General features: G+C 37.3%; 1 pseudogene; it reads right to left on the reverse strand.

Annotated features, from left to right (window-relative positions):
- Positions 1-559: 559 nt before the first annotated feature.
- Positions 560-3,506, reverse strand: LOC124993465 (T-cell surface glycoprotein CD1a-like; annotated as a pseudogene).
- Positions 3,507-24,029: the final 20,523 nt, after the last annotated feature.

Genomic DNA, 24,029 nt, shown 5'->3' on the forward strand with positions numbered 1-24,029 from the left:
TGCAAAATTGTGTTTCTTCTCAGAGATTTAGAGAAGAAATTGTAAAACTAGGAGAGTTGTCTTCTTGGCAAAGTAAGAAGACTTTTAACAAGAGGAGAATCAGATATCTCAACTTCAACACAAGCATTAGGAAGGGAGAAAATTTTAAAGACTAAACATCTGGCTTAAATTCAATTCTGCTTTTTCTTGAGAACATATTATGTGCAGGCAAGACACTTCTGCAGTGACACAGACATTAAAAAGACATACATTTAAACCTCAAGTTTCTAAATATTAAAAGGGGAAAGGAACCTACCGACACAACTGCCAGAGAAACTATGGAGTGTGGGATATAGTAAGCAAAATATAGTTGAAATGCAGGGGAGCATGGATGAGGGAAAGACTGCTTTCCACTGTGAATCAGGGACGGTCCTCTGAAGGATGCAACCTGTGAAGGTGTGCAGAATGCACCTAATGACCCATTAATATCTAACAAGGTGTTGCTTGCTAGGACTTTATTTAATTCAGTTAAAATTTGAATTTTAAAGACCCAGAATCAAGGTCAGAACAACAAATCCCGCAAGTTTACATTGAGCATTTATTGGTTAACTGAACATGAAGCAGAAATAAATTATAAAGGTTTCACAAGGAAAGTTGAAGTGATGTCATCACCACGTGGTATTCAGGTGTCTGATGAGCACCTAGGTTACTGGGTCCTCATTTCAAAGGGAAAGCACTGCAGAGATTCAGAGTTCATCCTAAAGTGAACCAAATGAGACCAGAGCAAATTACAGAACTTCATAAGGTAGAAGTGAGAACTGAGGGGGGGAAAAAAAAAGAAGGAAACTAGGACGAAAAGTGAAAGTGAGGAAAAAGACAAAAAACAATGGGAAGACCAGTGAGGAATGAGCCAGTGGGGAATGAGGGACCAACAGGAGAAATGGGTACAAAGAACTCACCAGCGCTTCCTAAACAAAAATGCAAGACCTATCAGAAGAACCAGGGCCACCATCACTGCCAAGATCAAGCCGAGGAAACTGTGGTGTTCTGCAGATTCAAATGGACACCAAGCATGTTATTTCAAATCCATTCCCTGTTTTACTTCCTATTTTATTGTATTAACCTGGTCTTCTTTGACTTTTCTACCTCACCAATCTTTCTTCCTACTTTTTCTCACATCCCTCTTCAGAGAAGAATTATTTATCTACCCACAATATCCTCCTACATCTACTCATCAGTTATTTTATTTCTTCTATGCCTTGGATTAACTTACATGTCATTTTTTGAGGTCTGGAATCCCCCAAATCCCAAATTTATAGCAGGCCCTGCTGCTCTGCTAGAGAATCACCACCTCCCATCTTCAGCCTGGGTCCCAGCTCTTACCACCCCAGTAGAGGATGAGGTCCTGCCCTCCTAGGCTGCTGTGCTTCACCCTGCAGGCCAGGCCAGCTGCCTCCCCAGTTGCCACATCCAGGGTTGCTCTGAGATACCACGTCCCATCTGCATTGGGCAGGAAGTCACCTTGCTGAGTGCCCAGCTGCTCCTGCTCACCCCGCATCCACATCACCCACAAGGGTTTCGGGTAGAACCCAGAGACATGGCACACCAGCAGCAGACGGCCAGGTCCAGGACTGGGGCCACTGGACAACCATGCATTGGGCTTCACTGTAAAGGAAAGAAAAAAGATTCAGACACGAACATAGCCTGAGGGGTTCCGATCACATTGCCTTTGATAGGTACATCATTCCCTCTTCTGAGCATGCCACTCACCCTCTTCTCCTTCTTGTCCCCTTGGCATTCTCGAATTGCTTTTAGAATACAAAGATTTTGGAGAAAGGGTACAGTACTGACCTTGTCGCTGGAGATGAGCCTTCCCTGCATCAAGAACACCCAAGGTGAAACGTGGGCAGGTGTTGCTGAGAAGCCTTTGTACCACATGTGTGAAGGCTTGGTTCAGATTGAGTAGTCTGCAGAAATGCTGGGCCTTTTTTCCACCCTTTGGAGAAGGCAACCATGTTTCATTCTGTAAACTCAGGAAATCAGTTCCTTGAATAGCTAACTGCACATAGCCTATGAAGTTCTTCCCAGAGTGCAGCTCACAGCCTGTTGCCATCTGTACATCAAAGGGATCTAGGGAAGAGGAATTAAATGGATTAAAGGACTAAGGGCATAAAAAAGGATAAAATGGAATGAGTAGAAGCAAAACACAATAGAAGGAGAAAGGGGAGGTTTGGGGAGTTTACAAAGAATGGAACCAATTGTGGCTGGATAATAGGTTCACAGAAAAGGGAGTTGGTGGGAGTAGAAGGTAGAGAAAGAGATGAATAATTTGAAGAAGGGGGAAATTGTTCAAAGGTGAATGGAACTCTGTGGAAGGAGAAAGACTTGTAATGAGTCAGGGATTGTAACAAGCTAGGGTGAGTGGATTCTGTGGTTGCAGTGATTATGTAGATAGGAAAGGCTGAAGAGATTCAACCAGAGAGAAGAAAATCACACTTTAAAGAGTCAACTGAAGAGTGAGGATACTGAGGGTACTTGATTGGAGACCCCGGAAAAGGGTGGCCAAAGATATATCTTTAAGAAAAGATTATAAAACACAGCCCAGCAGTCAATAAGAGAGCAGTTCATAAATAACAGAAGACTGAAGTGTTTGAAGAATCAGGATCTGGTTTATAGAGCTTGCCCAAGTGTGTGACTGCAATTTTATGATGGAGAGAATGGAGTAAGATTCAGAGCAGAGAGTAGGTAATATCCAGGAGGAATAAAAACTCATAGAGATACGCCAACCACCCACCACCCCCAATTGAGGGAACTGAACTCACATTCAAACTATAATAGACCAGTGTGAACTGCCTGAGTAACCCTAATGAAGTACATTTGGAAAAATGTTTGCAGTTCACTCAATTCCTTGTTGCTGAAGTTGCCCCTGGACCAGGGATACAGGAAAATGAGAGTATCAGAGCTGCTGTTCCAGCTGAGAATCTGCAGTTCACCCAACGAAACTGAGCACATATCTTGTACCCAGGAATGGTTGTAAAAGTATGCGGTCTTGCTGATACGGAAGGAGATAGGCTCTTCAAACCCTGTAGCCAAAGAACAGATACAAGGGGGAGAAATGAGATACTTGGAAGGAGAGAACTGGGAAAGAAAGGCACCAGAATGGGAAGGCTTAGAATGTGAAGAACAGAATCACATTTATCTTAGCTGACATTCGCTTGCCACAGGGTCCCACGCTCTCTTTATAAACACCCTTCAGAAGACTACAGGGAACTTGAATCAACAGCATTCATAATAGCACTGGCATGGCAATCTTACCAGGTATAAACTACCAACACACACACACCCTGTTGCACCTAACTGGTCAGTTGTCCCAGTTCTTACCAACTTCACTGTCACCACCAGGGAAGAGAGCAGCTAGCAAGGGAAGTAGCAGATACAGCATGGCACTTGCAGTTGTTCTTTCTTTCTCTCTGAAATATTTTTCTTTGATTTCTATTCTAAACAAACCTACCCCCACAGACCTCTCTTCTTACTTCCTTCTCCAACCAGCAGCAAAACCTTTTCTGTCTGAAACAAGAAAATTCTGTTCCTTCCCCAAACCCTGAGCCTCCCACTCAGTTTCCCATTTCCGCTCTAGTTTTGGTTTTCTTCTCGGGATTCCTGCTTTTCTCACTGTCACCAGCTCCTATCCCATTCATCTTCCCCTATTTTGACTGCTATGGAACAAGTCTTATATGGCACTAAAAAGTCACCTTACCACTAGGGACTTTTTTATGCTTTGTTTCATTTGTAGTGCTGAGGATTGAACCCAACATCTTGAGCACTTTCTGTCATTCTGTATTCTTGCCTCTGAATTATTCCTCCATGTGTGCTCTCTTCCCTTCCTGTTTTGCACATATAGGCTGTCTTCCCAAAACTCTTAGTTGCTGGCTGCTCTACACTTGGTCTATTTTTTGCTTTCAACTTTATGTCCCCAAAGCCCAAATCAATGCTGTCCCAATTACTGCCCCCCTCTTCTGCTGTAACAACTTGAAGCTTATATCTCTTGAGTATTTTTTCATTTGTTTCTTGGTTGTATCTGTTTGCTTTTGGAGGAGTATGGCTGGAGATCTACCAATATGAGTCAAAGAGAACCCTAGAGAATGTGCTTCATCTGTGTTTTGTTTGTGTAGAAGGAGCTCCTAGGCTCATGACAGAAAAACAGAATCCTAGATTCCAGAGTTTTAAACATAACTACACTTTTAAAAACCCTTTCTACCTAACCAGAGATAATTATAAGTGTTTCAGTGTTGCTTCTCCCTTTTCTAACCAACATGGGCTTCCTCTCTTCTAGCCTCATGTTCTTATGCAGGCTCCTCATGGTCTTTTAAAACATCCTCCTGGGAAGCCTGACAAATTCTGTGCCTTCCTTCTATACATCAAAAGTCACCTGGAAGATGGTGGAACAAAGCAAGGTAGTTATCAACAACCCTCCGTGGCACAGAAAGGAGGCAGTGAAGGAACAGCTCACTGGAGAGATGAGTGACAGAATAAATGCTTAAGACCCAATATTAGACAATGTGAGATCTGAAGAGACTTGTAGCTTAGTTATTAGAGCCAAAAATAAGGATAGAATTTCTTCACCTTAAACCCAGACCAGAGAATAGGAGGAAGATAGGCAATAGAAAAAGAAAGGAAGAGGAAATTATAAGAGCTCAGTGCTTGAGCCATAGCTGGAAAAAAAAAAAAAAAAAAAAAAAAAAACAGACCAAATTGCAAGTTGAAACACAAAAGGAGCAGCAGGATCATTGAGGAGGTCAAGCAGTTTAATACAAATTGTGAACAGTGCTGTGCCAGATATGATGGCCATTTTGGTATAATAGCATCACCCCACCTTAAGAGAGCAACAAATAACAACCAGAGGGAGTACCTCTATAGTGGGCTGTCTCAATAATCCATCTAGAAGGACCTTGTAGAGGGATCACTAATAACTGAAAGTGGCTGAAACTCCCTCTCCCCATTCCAAACAAGGGGAGTGGGGTGGGGAAGACCCAAGGGCAGGGCACTCCTAGGAAGTGTTTGGCTAACTCAGCACTCTGCACATCTTCCATGGAACCTGGGCAGAGATGAAACTGACTCCCATGAAATGAGATCTCAGAACCCAGGTGGGAAGGCAAGTTCTGTCCCAGGCAGTAGAAGGGAGTGGTACCCATGGTTCACAACCTTGGGCAGTGGGAACCAGAACCTAGGTGAACTGGCTGAGTCTCTTTCCTGGTAGCAGGAACAGTGCTCTGGCAATTTGTGTAGGTCAGGGAGATGCTTCTGCACCACACATTACCCATAGAGAACCACAACCACAGGTCTCACTCTTGTAGACAGTCACCAGCCTCTATGTCACTTTGAAGAGGACTCTGTGGAGAGGAACAGGTGTGTGATTACCTGCAGAAAACAGCCCAGAGCCCTGCATTCTGAGCTCCTGAAAGAGCCAGCAGATACAGCACCACATACTCGGAGCACCCAGACTCAGGTCCCTGGGCTCAGCTGAGAGCTGGATGGTGGTAAGTTCATAGTAACTAGGAGAGTGGCTCCTATGCCCCAGAATTTTGAGGGGGATTCAAATATGAAGAGTGATGTACACTTTCTAAGTTTCTCAGATGCTGATGAGATCCAAACCAAGACTCAACAAGAATTCTCTTCATTTTGGCATGGTTTATCATGAAGAGCTCTAATGCCAACTTTGAACATATATCACTCTTCCTTTTCATTTGTTACCCTACTATTTGATATTGTGCCCTCAACCCATTTGATTGTACTTCTTCTAATGTTTTAAAGCATTATTTTGAATCATTCTCTTATTATTTTCCATGCTCAGGTTTACACTTGCTTTTCTTAGCCCCTCTTTTCCCTTTTACATTACCTGTTGTTGTCTCAATCCCCCCATACACACCAATCCAATTTTCTCTTCTTTTTACCTTGGTAACATTTTATGTTCTGTCCCATATTTTCTTTTTTCTCTCCTCCTTTGCCCAGTTTTCTGTCTTCCCTTTTCAACCCTTACATAATGTTTAACAATTTGACTATATTTGATGACTAATTTTCAATCTATTCCAGAACTTTACAGCAAGTTTTATCTTCATTAGAAATATTGTTGAGAACAGTATAAACAAGTTTTGGGGTTTTCCTAAGGTTGGAGAGTATGTGGATTTGATCTCAAGTGATTACAGTAAATAGGGATCAGTGGCTTCTCTCAAAGTGGTACTGAATTGGGACACACATTGAATGAAATTATGAATACCTGCATATTTATCTATCCCTGGGCTCTGAAGAGGAAGTAGTTAACTATATAATCCCTTGTGTAAAAAAAGTGATAATCATCCCAGAAGATGGACAGACATAAGGGCAGTATGGAAAATCAAGGGAACAAACCACACCACATGCCCCAAAACATTTCAACAGCTGATCCCATTGACACAACAATGGAGGAAATGTCAGAGAAGGAATTTTGAAATCTCATATAGTTAAAATGTTCATCAAGTTAAAAGAAGATGTAAGGGATACACATACAGAGAAAACACAGAAATTAAAGATTATTTCTATAAAGAGATAAAGATTCAGGAAAATAACCAAATGGAAATTGTGAAAATGAAAGATTCAAGAAGTTAAATTAAAATTTCAAAGGAAAGCATCAAGAATAGATTAGATGACATTGAAGACTGATTCTCAGGACTTCAAGACAAAGTATATAATCTTGAAAATAAAGGTGACAGTAAAGAATAGATGTTGAGACCATGAAAAAAATACTTAAGAAATCTGGGATAACATTAAGAGACCACATTTAAGAATCATTGAAGATTATCATGTAAGTGAAATAAGCCAATTTCAGAAAGCCTGGGGTTAAATGTTTTCTCTAATAAACAGAAGCTAGTCTAAAATAAAACAAAAAAGAAGAGAAAAGAAAATAGAGTGGTGGAATTCCATCAACATAGAATAAATATCAATGGAATAGAGGAAGGGAATTGAAGGGGAGATAGTAGAGACAGGATAATGGAAGACAGTGGAACAAATCTAACCTAACTTTCCTATTTACATATATAAATATAGCACAGTGAATCTCACCTTTGTGTATATCCACAAGACACTAATAAAAAACAAAAAACTATAAGTAGCAGAAAGATCAGTATACTAGAAGGAAGAGAACTGGGGAAGGGAGGAGAGGGGAAAGAGGAAGTACTGCAGATTGAACTACAACAAACTATATTCTATGATTCTACAATTATGTCAAAATGAATTCTATTGTCATGTATAACTAAAAATAACCAATAATTTTCTTTAAAAATCTTAGAACATTATACAAAAATAACATATAGAAGTAACAAATAAAATTTAGCTCTTAAAAAAAGAGAAAATGGATGTCAATCCTTGCTTTATTCACCAAAACTATCCCTCATAATTCAGAGTATAACTAAAACCCTCCATAATGAGCAAAATTTTAAAAATATATATATAACCACTAACTTTGCGCTGTAATACATACTCAATGAAATATTTCAAGCTGAATAAATGGAAAATAAAAGTGAAAACAGCATAGGGATGAATTTTATTAAAAATATCAAAGGAGAAATAAGTCTGAATTAAACATGATAAATAAATCAAAATTGCATGAAATAAAAATCATCTCTCTATAATAGCATAAAATGTAAAGGTTCTAAACTCTCATATCAAAAGACAAAGATTAGCAGATTGGATTTTAAAAAGTAAGACCCAACCATATTTTTTCTTTCTTTCTTTTATTTATAGATAACAGTAGAATCCATTTTGATACAATTATACAAGCATGAAATATATCTTAGGATATATAATTAGGACCCCATTCTTGTGGAAACATACAATGGTAAGATTCTCTGTAGTTTATTCACATATGTACATGGGAAAGTTGTCAGATTCATTACACTGTCTTTCTTTTTCCCATTCCCCATTCCTTCCCTTTATTTCCTTTTGTCTAATTCACTGAATTTCTATTCTTCCCCTCCCAACTCTTACTGTGGGTTTGCTTTCACACTTGGTTTTTTGAGATTGGCTAATTTCACTTACCATAGTCTCCAGATTCATCCATTTTTGGCAAATGCAATAAAGTCATTTTTCTTAATGTCTGAGTAAACTCCATTATTTCATACAAACCATATTTTCTTTGTCCATTCATCTGTTGAAGGGCACCTAGGTCAGTTCCATAGCTTAGCTATTGTGAACTCTGCTGCTATAAACATTAATGTGGCTGCATCACTGTAGCATGCTGATTTTCAATCCTTTGGATCTATGCCAAGGAGTGGGCTAGTTTGGTCAAATGGTGGTTGCCATTCCTAGTTTCATTTTTGGTACTGGGGATTGAACCCAGGAACACTCAACCACTGAACCACATCCCCAGCCCTATTTTGTATTTTATTTAGAGAGAGGGTCTCACACTACCCTACTCACAATAATCTCAAAAAAAATAAAATACTTGGGAATAAATCTAAAACAAGTGGTGAAAGACCTCTACAATGAAAACTACAGAATGCTAAAGAAAGAAATTGAAGAAAATCTTAGAAAACTGAAAGATCTCTCATGTTCTTGGAGAGGCATAAATAATATTGTCAAAACGGCTATATTACCAAAAGTGTTATACAGATTTTAATCCAATTTCCATTAAAATTCCAATGATGCTCTTCATAGAAATATAAATGGCAGGCATGAAATTCATTTGGAAAAATAAGAGACCCAGAAAAGTCAAAGCAATACTCAGCAAGAAAAGTGAAATCTAAGGCATCACAATACCAGACCTTAAACTATACTCCAGAGCTATAGCATCAGAAACAACATGGTATTGGCACCAAAACAGATTACCAATAGTAGAGATTAGAAGACACAGAGACAAATTCACATAAATACAGATATCTCATACTAGACAAAGGCACCATAAACATAAACAAGAGAAAAGATTGCATTTCGAACAAATGGTGATGGAAAAACTGGAAATCCATATGCAGCAGAATGAAATTAAATTCCCATCTCTCACATTGCACAAAACTCAACTCAAAGTGGATTAAGGGACTAGTCATTAGAACAGAGACGCTGTACTTACTAGAAGAAAAGTAGGACCAAGTCTCCATCAAGTTGGCTTAGGTACTGAATTCCTCAAAAAGACACCCAAAGGGCAAGAAGTAAAATCTAGAATCAATAAACGGAATGGTATAAAACTAAAAATCTTCTTCACAGCAAAAGAAACAATCAAGACCGTCAAGAGAGAGAGCCTACAGATTTGGAGAAATTATTTGTTTGGCACTTGCACCTCAGATAGGCCATTAATTTCAAGGATATACAAAGAACCCAACCATATGATATTTACAAGGAAATCACCTTACTGACTAAGACATTCACAGACTGAAGGTGAAAGGATGAGAAAAGACACAATGTAAAAGGAAATTGAAACCAAGCAAGCATAGATACTCTCAGGGATATTGGTCTGAAGTTTTCTTTCCTTCATGTGTATCTTTGTTTGGTTTTGGTATCAGTGTGATACTGGCTTCACAGGATGAATTTGGCAGTTCCCTCCTTTTCTGTTTTGTAGACTAATTTTTTCTTGTTTCCTTTTTGTTGTTCTTTTTAGATATACATGACAGTAGAGTATATTTTAACATATTGTTTGTACATGAGGTATAAATTATTCTAATTAGGATTCCATTCTTGTGGTTGTACATAGATGCAAAAATTCTTAGTAAAACATTGGCAAAGTGTATTTAAAACATATTAAGAAGATAATACACCATGATCAAGTGGGTTTCATCACAAGGATGCAAGGTTACTTCAACACAGGCAGATAAAGATATGCAACTCACCACATAAATAGAGTTAAAAATAAGAATAAAATGATTATCTCAATAAACACAGAAGAAGCATTTGACAAAGTCCAGCACTCATTCGTGTTTAAAACACTCGAGAAACAAGGGATAAAAGAAACTTATCTCAACATTATCAAGACTAGATATATTTTAAAAAAGAAAATATACTGAACAGAGAAAACAAAAAGCATTTCATCTAATAACAGGAACAAAGGAAGGACATCCTCTCTCACCACTCCTATTCAGCAAAGTCCCTGAAACTCTAGCAGGAGCAATCAGGCAAGAAAAGGAAATTAAAGTGATACAAATAGAAAAAGGATGAGTAGAATTATCTCTGTTTGCTAATGACATGATCCTATATTTAGAAAACTCAAAAAATCCCACCAGACTTATAAAGTTGATGAACAAATTTAGTGACGTAGCAGGCTGTAACATCAACATACATAAAATCAGTTGTGTTCCTATACTCCAATAATGAGTCATACTTCAGTCAATCATTTTTCCATACACCAATATTAAATTTTCTGAAAAAGAAATTAGGAAAACTATTTCATTCATAATAACCTCAAAAAATGCTTAGGAATAAATCTAAACAAGGAGGCAAAAGATCCCTACAGTAAACTACGGAATACTGAAGAAATACATTGAAAAGAACTTAGAAGATGGAAGACCTCCCATGTTCTTGGATAGGCAGAATTAATATTGTTCAAGTGACCAAACTACCAAATGTTACAGATTCAATGCAATCCCTATCAAAATACCAGTGGCATTCTTCATGGAACTAGAAAAAAAGAAACATTTATAAAATTCATTTGAAAAAATAAAAGCAGCCAAAGCAATTCTGAACAAGAGCGAGACTGGAGGCATCAAAATATCAGATCTATAATTATACTACAGATCTACAGTAACAAAAAGAGTATGTAATTGGCACCAAAACAGACATGAATAGAATAGAATAGAATAGAATAGAATAGAATAGAATAGAATAGAATAGAATAGAAGACACACACAAATATAAATTCAGTCACCTGATACTCTACAAATTTGCCAAAAAACATGTTGGAGAAAAGATAGCTTTTTTAACAAATGGTGATAGAAAAACTGGATATCCACATATAGAAGAATGAAAGTGGACTCCTATCTCTCAGTCTGCACAAAAGTCAGTTCAAAGTGGATCTCAGATCTAAGAATTAGACCAGAAACTGCAACTCAAGAAGAAAATGTAGGCTCAACACTTCAATGTACTAACACAGGCATCAAATTCCTTATGAAGACACCTAAAGTTCAAGAAAAAAGACCAAGAACCAACAAGTAGGATGCCATCACTAAAAAGCTTCTGCAAACATGAATATACCCCAGTGGATTCCACCTGTATGTGAATCTATAAAGCACCAATTATAAAAAAAACTATAAACTACTGGAAGAAATACCAGTAAATAAGACAAAGGGGAAAAGGGAGAGGAAAGAGGGAAGAGAAAGAGGAAATACTGGAGACTAAAATGAAGCAAATTATGTTTCATGCATTTATGATTATGTCAAAATGCACCTGTGAATTAAGAATAACTGTAATGTGCTAATAAAAACATTTTTTTAAAAAATGTGGTTGGACAAACATATGGAAAAATGTTCAACATCTCTAGTAATAAGAGAAATGCAAATCAAAACCACCCTAAGATTCCATCTCACCCCAATTAGAATGGCAATTATCAAGAATACAAGCAACAACGGGTGTTGGCGAGGATGTGGGGAGAAAGGTACACTCAAACATTGCTAGTGGGGCTGCAAATTAGTGCAGCCACTCTGGAAAGCAGTGTGGAGATTCCTTAGAAAACTTGGAATGGAACCACCATTTGACCCAGCTATCCCACTCCTTGGCCTATACCCAAAGGACTTAAAATCAGCATATTACAGAGATACAGCCACATCAATGTTCATAGCTGCTCAATTCACAATAGCCAGATTGTGGAACCAACCTAGATGTCCTTCAATTGATGAATGGATAAAGAAACTGGTATATATATACAATGGAATATTACTCAGCCATAAAGAATGATAAAATTATGGCATTTGCAGGTAAATGGATGAAATTGGAGAATATCATGCTAAGTGAGATAAGCCAATCTCAAAAAACCAAAGGACAAATGATATCGCTAATAAGTAGATGATGACACAAAATGGGGGGGAGGGATTAGTGTTAGGGTTAGAGTTAGGGTTAGGGAGGGGGACAAGAATGGAGGAAGGAAGGACTGTATAGAGGGAAAAGAGGGGTGGGAGGGGTGGGGGGAAGGGAAAAAATAACAGAATGAATCAAACAACATTACCCTATGTAAATTTATGTTTACACAAATGGTATGCTTTTACGCCATGTACAAACAGAGAAACAACATGTATCCCATTTGTTTACAATAAAAAAAAATGTGGTTGGAAATGTTTAACACACCTTCTTTCAGCAATTGACAGAAAAAAATGAATAAAAATCTGTAAGGATACATAAGATTTGAACCATAATATCAACCAATATGACCCAGCACACACCTATCAGACATTTACCTGACCAACTTCAGAATATGTGTTTTCTTTGAACATATATAGGACATTTACTGTGGTAGGCCAAGGGTTTTGCCATTAAAGAAGTTTTGATCAATATGGAAGAATCGCAATCACTGAACACATTCTCTGATTACAATGGAAATAAACTTGGAATCAATAACAGGACATCTAGAAAATAGACAAATAGTTGAAAATTAAACAGTTCCTTTAAAGATTAATCAAGTTGATATATCCCTAACAAGAATGATGAAGAAAAAGGAGAAAAAATTATCAAATTACCAGTATCAATAATAAAAGATAGGATATTAGCACAGACTCTATTATTAAAATGACAAGCTGGGAACATAATGAAAAACTTGATATCAATACATTTGACAATGTAGATTAAATTTTTTAAAATTCCAAAGAACATAATTTACAGAAATTGAGAGGAGAAAGGACTGGAATAACTCTAGGGTAATTTGTTATTAAAACAATAAAGAGCAAATCAAAATAAAACAAAATAAAAATAAATTATAATAAATACTAACATATTTTGATATTTTCAACTCAACCAATAAAGAAAAATTCTGACATAGAAGGCTTAGTGAATTTTATCAACCTTTAAAAGAATAAAAATGCCAATAATACATAAAATTTTTGATAAATAGAAAGAGAAGCAGCTCCCAATTTATGTTATAACATATCCCTAACACTGAAACCTTACAAAGAAATTATAAGAAAAAAGATACAGACCATTGTTACTCATAAACTTACACATAAAAATTCTTCACAAAGACTGGAAGAATTATAATGGTTTAGATTACAAATGCAGCATGCATATCTTATTTAATGCTAATCAAAATTTTGGAACAAAATATGGGGAAAGCAGGCAGAGGCAGATAATCAAGTCTTCGTATAGTTATGGTTTACTTAGAAGTATCAAACTGAGTTGTTTTGTTCTTCTTATAAGTAGTGGGTTAAGACAAGGGTCCCAACAGATAAACTGCAGGTAAGCAGTTCTACATCAGGCACCAGAATTTTAGTTTGAAATAATGAAACAGCAAATTTTCTCTTTAAACACTTATGGATGTTTGTGAATTTTTGTATTTTACCACTAGGTGACCCAGAGTAAGTAGAAACTGTAACTGTTTAGTTACTGAGGCTGTGGAATATTGAGACTTTCTTGGGAAAAAAAAAAAAAAAAAAAAAAAAAAAAAAAAACTGGTTTTGGTTTTACATATATTTTTTGTTTGTCAACATAAGAAAATAGTAGCAAGACACTCTCGTGCCCTGCCTTACATCTCAGCCCACTTCCTCCCATCATCCCTACTGACGCAATTATGACAGAAGCTCACTTCTACAGCAATGAACATTCCCGGAGCTTTTGCCCCAAGACTTCTTCATGATGTGATTGGGACACCTGAAGAAGTTACTTAGCATGTGTGAACGTAGCACTCAGAACTGCAAGTGTTGGGAGGTAAAATCCCATGGGACAGTCCTCCACTATAAATGGTGGGAGGTCATGGGTATGTGCTCTTCCAAAAACCCCTCAGGTGAATAATTCAGAGGCACAATCAGTATGGAGGGTCAGAAGCTCCCAGAAAGATCAGATCCCCATTTTTTGTCCTAGTGACAGGGCTGCTAACCCCACTGTGGTATTGGCTCTCCATCCTTTCCTGTTTTACCCTTCTTAGTGTCACCCCTGGTATCGTGCCCCCAAATAAAGTCTTACCCATAAAGCTCCTAATGTCATATAGATCATTTTGGCTTTCTCTCCTTTCTCTCTTCTAGTCTGCTTTCTGGAAGAAACCCAAGGAAGATCCCTTACCCTCATAAAGAATATTTCTAGCACCCAGAAGTCTCCATTGTGGTTACACTTTCCAGTCAATAACCTTTTAAAGGCAATCAATATTCTGATCCCTATCACATTAGATTAGTTTTGATTATTTTTTATTAGTTTTTGAACTGCACATTGCTAGAATCTTAATGGTTAGTATTGTTTCATGTATCCCTTTTTTTCATATAACATTATTTCTGTGAGATCTATCCATGTTGTGACATGTAGCAATAGCTCAATCCTTTTCATTGCTGTGTAGCATTCCATTGTGGGACCACACAACAATTTATCCATTTTACTGTAGATGAATATTTGAATTGTCACCAGATTTTAGTTATTTTGAATAGTGATGCTTTGAGCATTTTTAGGCAAGTTTTTGTTTGCTTGTTTGTTTGCTTGTTTGTTTTGTCAGTCCTGGGGATTGAACCCAGGGCTTCATGCATGCTAGGCAAGTGCTTTCACACTGAGTTACATTCACAGAATTTTAAAGTTTCATTTTGATGTAGGGTCTCACTAAGTTGCCCAGGCTGGCCCCAAACCAGTGATTCTCCTGCTTCAGCATGACCACATCTGGTTTGTATATGTCTTTATGAATATAAACACTCATATATCTTAGAATGCACACAGAAATGAAAATTCTTAGGTCAGAAGTTACACATAATTTTTAGATATATCATTTTATTAATTTGTAACATTTTATTTTTATTTTTATGAGAATATATGAATTGTACATATTAGTGGGGTTTATTATGATATTCCCACACATGGATACAGCCTGCAAATATTCTTTATCCAACCTCCCCCACACATACATACTCTTCCCAACTTCTTTTAATCATACTGTTCTATATTAAGGTTGACTTTTCTGTGCTTTCTTATTTGAGAGGGCATACATGGTTTTTGTTTTTTCAGTGTCTGGGCCCAACATAACAGTGTCACTTAACGTAATGTCACCCAGTTCCATCCATTTTGCTGCAAATCACAGGATTTTCTTTAAGGCTAAATTTCCAATATGTATGTATGCCATATTTTTAAATTCAGTCATCTATTGATGGGCACCTAGGCCAGCTGCAAATTTTAAGTACTGCAAATAGTGCTGCCTAAACTAGACATGTAGGTATCTTTTTGGTATGCTGATTTAATTTTCTTTGGATATATGCAATACACAGAAGTGGGAGAGCTGAATCATGATGTTGGTGAGTACATGGGGAAACAGTAATTTGGCCACTTTTAATTCCACAGTTCTTCCCTTCTACCTCTCCCACTCCAAAGCCCCTTTCTCTATTCCACTGATCTCCCTTCAGTTTTCATGGGATTCCCCTGCCTTTTTGTTTCCTTGTTTCATTCTAGCTACTGCTTATGGAAGAAATCATTTGACCCTTGATTTTCTGAGTCTGGCTTATTTCACTCAGCATGATTATCTTCATTTGTATCCATTTGCCAGCAAGTGCCATTTTTTTCATTCTTTATGGCTGAGTAATACTCCATTACATACATATAGCACATTTTCTTAATCCATTTATCCTCTGAGGTGCATCTGAGTTGTTTCCATAATTTGGTTATCATGAATTTTGCTGTTATAAACATTGAAGTGGCTATATCACTATAGTATGCTGACTTCAGTTCTTTTGGATAAATACTGAGGAGTTGGATAGCTGGGTCATATGGTGTTTCCATTCTTAGATTTTTGAAGAATCGCCACACCGCTTTCCAAAGTGGTCATACTAATTTGCAGCCTCATCAACAAGGTATGAATGTACCTTCTCCCCCACATCCTGACATCCATTATTATTTGTGTTCTTGATAATTGCCCTTCTAGGGTCAGATGGAATCTTACTGTAGTATTGACTGGAATTTTCTTAATTGCTAGAGATGCTGAACATTTTTCATATATATTTGTTGGCCATTTGTATGTCTTCTTTTGAGAAGTTTCTGTTTAGTCCTTTGGGACATTTATAGATTGAACTATTTGGTGGTGGTGTTGTTTACGTGGTTTGGCTTTAAGTTCTTTTAGTTCTTTATATATTCTGAATATTAATCCTCTGTCAGAGGAATTGCTGGAAAATATTTTCTCCCATTTTTTCTCTCTTCATTCTTTTAATCATCTCCATTGATGTACAGAAGTTTTTTTAATTTGATGGCATCCCACTCATAGACATTTGATTATATATTTTTTAAACTCTAGGCATCTTGTTGAGGAAGTTGGTGTGGGCACCTAGATGATGAGGTGTTGAACCTATGTTTTCATCTTGCATTTGCAAATTTTCTGACTGAATTTCTAAGTCTTTGACCCACTTTGATTGAACTTTTGTTCATGGTGAAAGGGATTTAAATTCATTCTTCTACAAAAGGATATCCAATTTTCCCAACATTATGTGTTAAATATATTTTTTTCTCCAACATATGTTTTTGGAACCTTTGTCAAGTATCAAATATCTGTGATTATGTCAGTTCATCTGTGTGTCTTCTACTGTACTCCAGTGGTCTTCAAGTCTATTTGGATGCCAGTAACATGCTGTGTTTCACTATAACTCTGTTGTATAATTTGAGATCAGACATTGTGATGCCTCCAGGATCAAACCTCCTTGCTCAGTGTTGCTTTGGCTAGTCTAGGTCTTTTGTTGTTCTAAATGAATTTAAGGAATAGTTTTTCTAGTTCTCTGAAGAATGTCATTGGTGTATATATTGATAGAAATTTCATTGAATGTGTATAACACTTTTGGTACTATGAGTGTTTTGACATATTAATCCTACTTATCCAAGAACTTGGGATGTCTTTCCATCTTTAAAGGTCTTCAGTTTTTCTTCACAGCTCTATAGTTTTTATTCTAGAGCACTTTTACCCCCTTGATTATATTTATTTCCAAATATTTTTGAGATTATTGTAAATAGTTTTCCTGAATTCTTTCTCAGTATATTCATTATTGGATATATATATATATATATATATATATATATATATATATATATATATATTGATTTTATATCCTGCTACTTTTAGTGACTATGTTTATCAGCTCTAGAAATCTGCTGGTGGAGTTTTTTAGGTATTCTAGATATGGAATCATGTCATTAGCAAAAAAAAAAAATCATTCTTCTTATCTTTTTCCTATTTGCATCCCTTGAATTTGCTTTTCTTACCTGATTGCTCTGGGCAGGATTTCAATAACTATGCTAAACAGGAGTGGTTTGAGTGGACATTCTTGTCTTGTTTCTGATTTTAGAGGAAATGCTTTCAGAATTTCTCCATTCTGTATAATGTTGATCTTGGATTTGTCATCTTTCACTTCTATAATGTTAAGGTAAATTGCTTCTATTGCTGATTTCTCCACCATTTTATACATGAATGGGTGATGAGTTTATCAAAGGGTTTCTCCACATCTGTTTAAAATGATGATGTAATTCTTGTTCTTCATTCTATTTATGTGGTAAATTGTTTATTTATGTTGAACAAACTTGCATCACTGAGATGATAAAGCAATTAATCATGGTATACCATCTTCCTAATATGGTTTTAGGGAGACTTCTAATATTTTATTTGGGTTTTTGTTATCTATGTTCATCAGGGATATTGGTCTGTAGTTTTCTTTCTTTAATAGGTCTGGTTTGGGTAGAGGGTGATAATGACTTAATAGAATGGTTTTGTGAGTGCTCCCTCAGTTTTAATTTCATGGAATAATCTGAGGAAATAGGCATTTAAAAGGTCTGCTAGAATTTGGCTAAGAATACATCTAGTCCTAGGCTTTTCTCTGTTGGAAGTTTTTTAATTGCTCCATCTATCTCATTTCTTGATATTGGTCTATTCAGGTTTTATGTACTCTTTTGGTTCAATTTGTTAGTTCATATGTGTTTAGAAATTTGTCTGTATCTTCTAGATTTTCCATGTATTGGAGTATAAATTTTCAAAATACTACTTAAAGATTCTCTATATTTCAGAAGTTTCTCTGGTTATGTCTCCTTTTTGATCATAAATTTTGTTGCTTTGAGACTCCATTCTTTTTTGATGAATTTACCTAATGGATGAACAATCTTGTTTATCTGTTTAAAGAACACATTTTGTTTTATATTGATTCATCCTATTTTTATTCTCAATTTCATTAATTTCATCTCTGATCTTTATTATTTCTTATCTTCTACTGATTTGGGAATTAGTTTCTTCTTTATTTTTAAGGGTTGAATTGTAAAATTAGATTAGTTGAAAATTTTCTGTTACATTTTAAAGCAGTTCTCAGTTATATAAACTTTCCACTTAGAACTTCTTTCATACAGAGTTCAAACTATCCCTATTTTCCAACAACATGATTCTATATTTAGAAGACCCAAAAAACTCCACCATAAAGCTTCTTGAACTCATAAATAAATTCAGAAAAATATCAGGATATAAAGTTAACACCCATAAATCAATTGTATTCCTATACATCAGTGATGAATCAACTGAAGGAGCAATCAGGAAAATGATCCCATTCATAATAGCCTCCAAAAAATATAAAACCCTTGGAATCAACCTTAGAAAGAAGGTTAAATACCGCTACAATGAAAACTACATAACACAAAGGAAAAAAATTAAAGAAAACCTTAGGAGGTGGAAAAATCTTCCATGTTCTTGGATAGGCAGAATTAATATTGTAAAAAAGGATCATACTACCAAAAGTGCAATACAAATAAGGCAATTCCTATTAAAATTCCAATGACATTCTTCATAGAAATAGTAAAAGAAGTCATGAAATTCATTTGGAATAAGAGGACCAGAATAGTTAAAGCCATCAGTGAGAAAAGTGAAACCAGAGGCATCACGATACCAGACCTTAAATTATACTACAGAGCTATAGTTTTGGCACAAAAACAGACATTAAGACCCATGGTACAGAATAAAAGACACAGAGACAAACCCACATAAATACAGTTATCTCATATTAGACAAAAGCACCAAAAACACTGATTAGAAAAAAGATAGCCTCTTCAACAAATGGTGCTAGGAAAACAGGATATCCATATGAAGTAAATTGAAATTGAACTCCTTATCTCTCACCCTGCAACAAACTCAGCTCAAAATAGATCAAGGAACTATGCCTTAGAACAGAGACCCTGTACCTCTGAGAAGAAAAATGGGCCAAACTTTCCATTATGTCAGCTCAGTAACCTACTTCTTCAATAATACTCCTAAAACACAAGAAGTAAAATCAAGAATGAAAAAAATGGGATGGTTTCAAACTAAAAAGCGTCTTTACAACAAAGGAAACAAGAACACAAACAGAGAGCTTACAGATTGGGAGAAAATCTTTACAACTTGCACCTCAGAAAGAGCATTCATTTCCAGGATATATAAACAACTTGAAAAATTTGGCACACACAGAAACAAGGAAACCAAATAATCCAATCAACAGATGGGCAAATGAACTGAATAGACCTCTCAGATGAAGAAATATAAATAGTAAACAAATATATGAAAAATATTCAACATCTGTAGCAATTAGAGAAATGCAAGTTAAAACAACTCTGAGATTTCATCTTACTTCAGCCAGAATGGCAATTATCGAGAATAGAAGGAACAATAAATGTTGGTGAGAATTTGGGGAAAAAGGTACATGCGCATACTGATGGAGGGACTGCAAATTGATATAACCACAATGGAAAGCAGTATGGAGATTCCTTAGAAAACTTGGAATGAAACCACCATTTGACCCAGCTATCCCATTCCTTGGTTTATACCCAAAGGACTTAAAATCAGCATTCTACAGTGATGCAGCCACATCAATGTTTATAGCAGCTCAATTCACAATAGCTAAACTATGGAACCAATATAGGTGCTCTTCAACAGATAAATGGATTAAAATATGGGTGTACACACATACACACACACACACATGTATATACACAAACATACACAATGGAGTATTACTCAACCTTAAAGAAGAATGAAATTATGGCATTTGCAGGTAATGGATGGAACTGGACAACATCATGCTAAGTTAAATGAACCAATCCCAAAAAACCAAAAGCCCAATGTTTTCTCTGATATGTGGATGATAATTCACAATGAGGGGAGGTTAGGGAAGAATAGAGTTACTTTATATTAGTTAGAGGGAATTGAAGGGAGGGGAGGGGCATGGGGATAAGATGGATAGTAGAATGAATCAGACATCATTACCCTATGTACATATATAACTATACTAAATGTATAGTTATATATGTACATAGTTATTATGTACATGTATAACCAGAAGAATGAGAAATTATACTGCATTATATATGATGTATCAAACTGCATTCTACTGTCATGTATAACTAATTAAAACAAAAAACATTTTTTAAAAAAGACAATAGAGGCAGAGAGGAGTTAGGGAAGTTTAAGGGAATGGACCCAAGTGTGGTTTGATCAGAGGTTCACAGAAAGGGGTATTGGTAGGAGTTGGAGGTGGAGGAAAAGATGATAATACAAGAAAGAGAGGAAATTGTTCAAAGGTGATAGTGATGGTGTGGGACAGAAAGGACTTACTGAGAAGGAGCTGAGACTGTAACAATCCAGGGTTAATGTCTACATTAACCATCCCTGATGGTTTAGACAGGGATGACTGAAGAGATGAAATGGGAGAGAAAATCATACTTTAAGGACTCAACCAAAGAGGGAGGAAGTTGAGCGTATCTGATTGAAGGCTGGGGAAAAAGATAGCCATAGGATGCCTCTGAAGAGAGATAATAAAACACAGCCTTGCAGTCAAGGAGAGAGCAGTTTATAAGTGGCAAAAACTGAAGTTTTTGAAGAATAGGGGACTGACTTATATGATGTGCCCAATGTGTGATTGCAGTTTTATGCTGAAGAGAGTGGTGTAAGGTTCAGAACACAGAGCAGGCTGTTTCCTAGAGGAACAAAAAGCTCACTAATACAACCCAAACCTTCCCCCTTTCTTCTCCTCAGCAAGGGAAGTGAACTCACATTCACACATCAGTGATGAGTGCAAAATTCATGAACTGTATTGAAGTTTATCTGGAAAAATCCTTTCCAGATCCATCAACTCCTTGTTACTAAAATTGTCCCAGGACCAGGGAAACAGGAAAATGATGGTACCAGAGCTGCTGCAATAGATGTACCCAGGAATGGTTGTGAGAGGATGAGGTCTGGATGACATGGTAGGCTCTCCAAACCCTGTGGCAAAAGGATAGATACAATGGGGAGAAATGGAACATTGGGAGGGAGAGACTTGGGGAAAAGTTGCCACAGTGGGAAGACTCAGAATCTGGGAAAATGGAGAGCCACAGTCACCTTAGCTGACATTTGCTTGCCCCAAGCTCTATCAGCAACCTCCATAAGGGCACAGGGAGCTTGAGTAGGACACTCAGAATGGGGCCAGTGTGGCAGGCACTCTTTCTCCACAGGTACATGCAGGGGGAACTGCCATCACAACACACACACACACACACACACACACACACACACACACACACTTGCACCCAACTGGTCAGATGCCCCAGTTCTCACCAACTTCACTGTCACCACCTGGGAAGAGAGCAGCTGCCAAGAGAAGCAGCAGCCACAGCATGGCACTTGCAGATGCTATTTCTGTCTGTTGGAAGTGTTGGCCTTTGATTTCTGTTCAAAACAAACCTACCCCACCGACCTCTCTTTTGACTTCCTTATTCAACTGAAAGACAAACCTCTGCTGCCTAAACAAGGAAAACCTGCCCCCTCCCAGAACCCTGACCACCTACTCAGTCTCCCATTTCCCCTGCTGTTCCGACTCTGCTCAGTCTTCCAACTTCTCTCGTTGTCACAAACTTCCATCCTGTTCATCTTCCCTATTTCAACTGCTATGGGACAAGTCACCTGACCACTAAAGATGGTTTGTTCAGTGGTGAGTATTGAACACAGGATCTCAAACACTTTGTTATTTGTATAATTTTGGTTTATTCCCCCATGTGTTCTCTTCCCTACCCATCCTCCACTCCACCACATTCATGTCTCTGACATCACTGGTTACTTTATGTACTTTTTCAGAATCCCCTGTGATTGATTGTCCTCCACACCAGTATCAACTAATGAGTCTGTGGATCATGTATCCAGGGCATGCTGGAGTTCAGTAATACATTTAATGCTCCATGATCATCACCTTGAATTTTAGAGTAATTTATTGAATTTGTGTTTCACAAGTGAAGTTCAATGAAACTTGTATGGAGCTCACGGTGCCTCCTCATTTTATAGAGTTTTCATCCTCCCCCAGCCTCACCTACATGTGTAACACTCTTCCACCTATTCTCCACTGTCTGGGACCTTGGCAACTTGCACCTCCACCCTGCCACCATTGCAGTGACCAAGTCTCATTTCAGGGCAGGACCCTTCTGCCATCATTCTCTGCCACTATTTCATGCAAGAATGGGACAACACCCAACGGTATGTGGGCAGAACATAGGTGCAAGCATATCAACTAGACTCTGAACTAATTGTCCTGTAACTGGTCAGGATGCGCCTCTTACCCAATCTTGTTCCAAGTATCACATGGATCTCCATGTAATCTCAGTGGTCACCTATGTGCCACATGTTGGATGACCACTTTTGGAAGAATGATTAACTTCCCCCTTCAGTCCAGCAGAGGTAAAGATCACTTGAGCAGGTACCAGGCAGCCAGTGGGAAACATGCATGTTGTCATGGAGTGGGAACGCTAGGTGCCTAAGAGTTCCTGCAATCATCTTAAGAGTATCCCTATGCCCAAGGGATATAACATTATCAAACTAAATAAAAACACAGAGCTATAACCTTTCATAGAAATAAAATGTTTTGTATTTTAATACCCTTAAAAGCTTTTTGAACACAAACTGGCTATGCTATGAATCATTATGTCATCCCAAAATTCATATACTGGAATCTAAACGACCTATGTGATAGTATTGGAGGTGGGGCCTTTGGAAGTTGATTTGATCATGCCATTTCAACCTTTGGAAATGAGATTAGTGCCTTTTAAAAGGGATCCTAGAGAGACCCTATAACCCTTCCACAGTGTGAAGACATATCCTGAAGGTGCCTTTGATTAAACAAAATGCAGGTCCCACTAGAAACCACATTGAACTGTCCAGCCTTGAGAAGTATCAGAAATAAACTTCTGGTGTTTATAAATTGGCCATTCTATGGCATTCTGTGATAGCACCCTTAATGACTAAGACAAAGCTCCACATTTTCATGTTTCCCTGGATCCCACAAAATATATGATGATCTTGAGTGTGGGGTGGGGAAAGTAAGGAGAGGACAGTTGGTTTGGATAAGGAAGACAGGAAATACAATTAACTAAATAAGGAATGAAGTTCTGGGACCAAAATGTCATGGTCTGATAAGAGATACTAAGGGTGTAGCAGATGCTGGAGAAGGAGGAGCAGTGGTTTAGTAGCTTTTTTGCTGCTGTGATCAAGGGAACTAAGAACAATTTTAAGGAGTAAAAGATTATTTGGGGGCTCACAATTTCAGATTTCTTAGTTCATAGATGGCCAACTTCACTCCTCAGGGCCCAAGGTGAGGCAGAACATCATGGTGGAAGAGAGGTGCAGAGGAAAGCAGATCTGGACATGGTCACCAAGAAGCAAGAGAGCTCTGATCATCAAGAACAGATATATACCCCAAAGGCATGCTCCAAGAACACATCTCCCCCAGCCATATCCAATTGGCCTATCGGGATTCATTCACGGATTGATTTAAGGATATTATAATTTAATCATTTTACCTCTAAACCTTCTTGTGTTGTCTTACACATGAGCTCTTGGGGACACTTCATTTCTGAAACATAACAAGGGAAGGATTAAGGGAGTTGATTATAAAGAGAAATGCAGTGGAATTCAAAGTATA

Source organism: Sciurus carolinensis, chromosome 1 (genome assembly GCF_902686445.1).
Source record: "Sciurus carolinensis chromosome 1, mSciCar1.2, whole genome shotgun sequence".
Classification (NCBI taxonomy): Eukaryota; Metazoa; Chordata; class Mammalia; order Rodentia; family Sciuridae; genus Sciurus; species Sciurus carolinensis.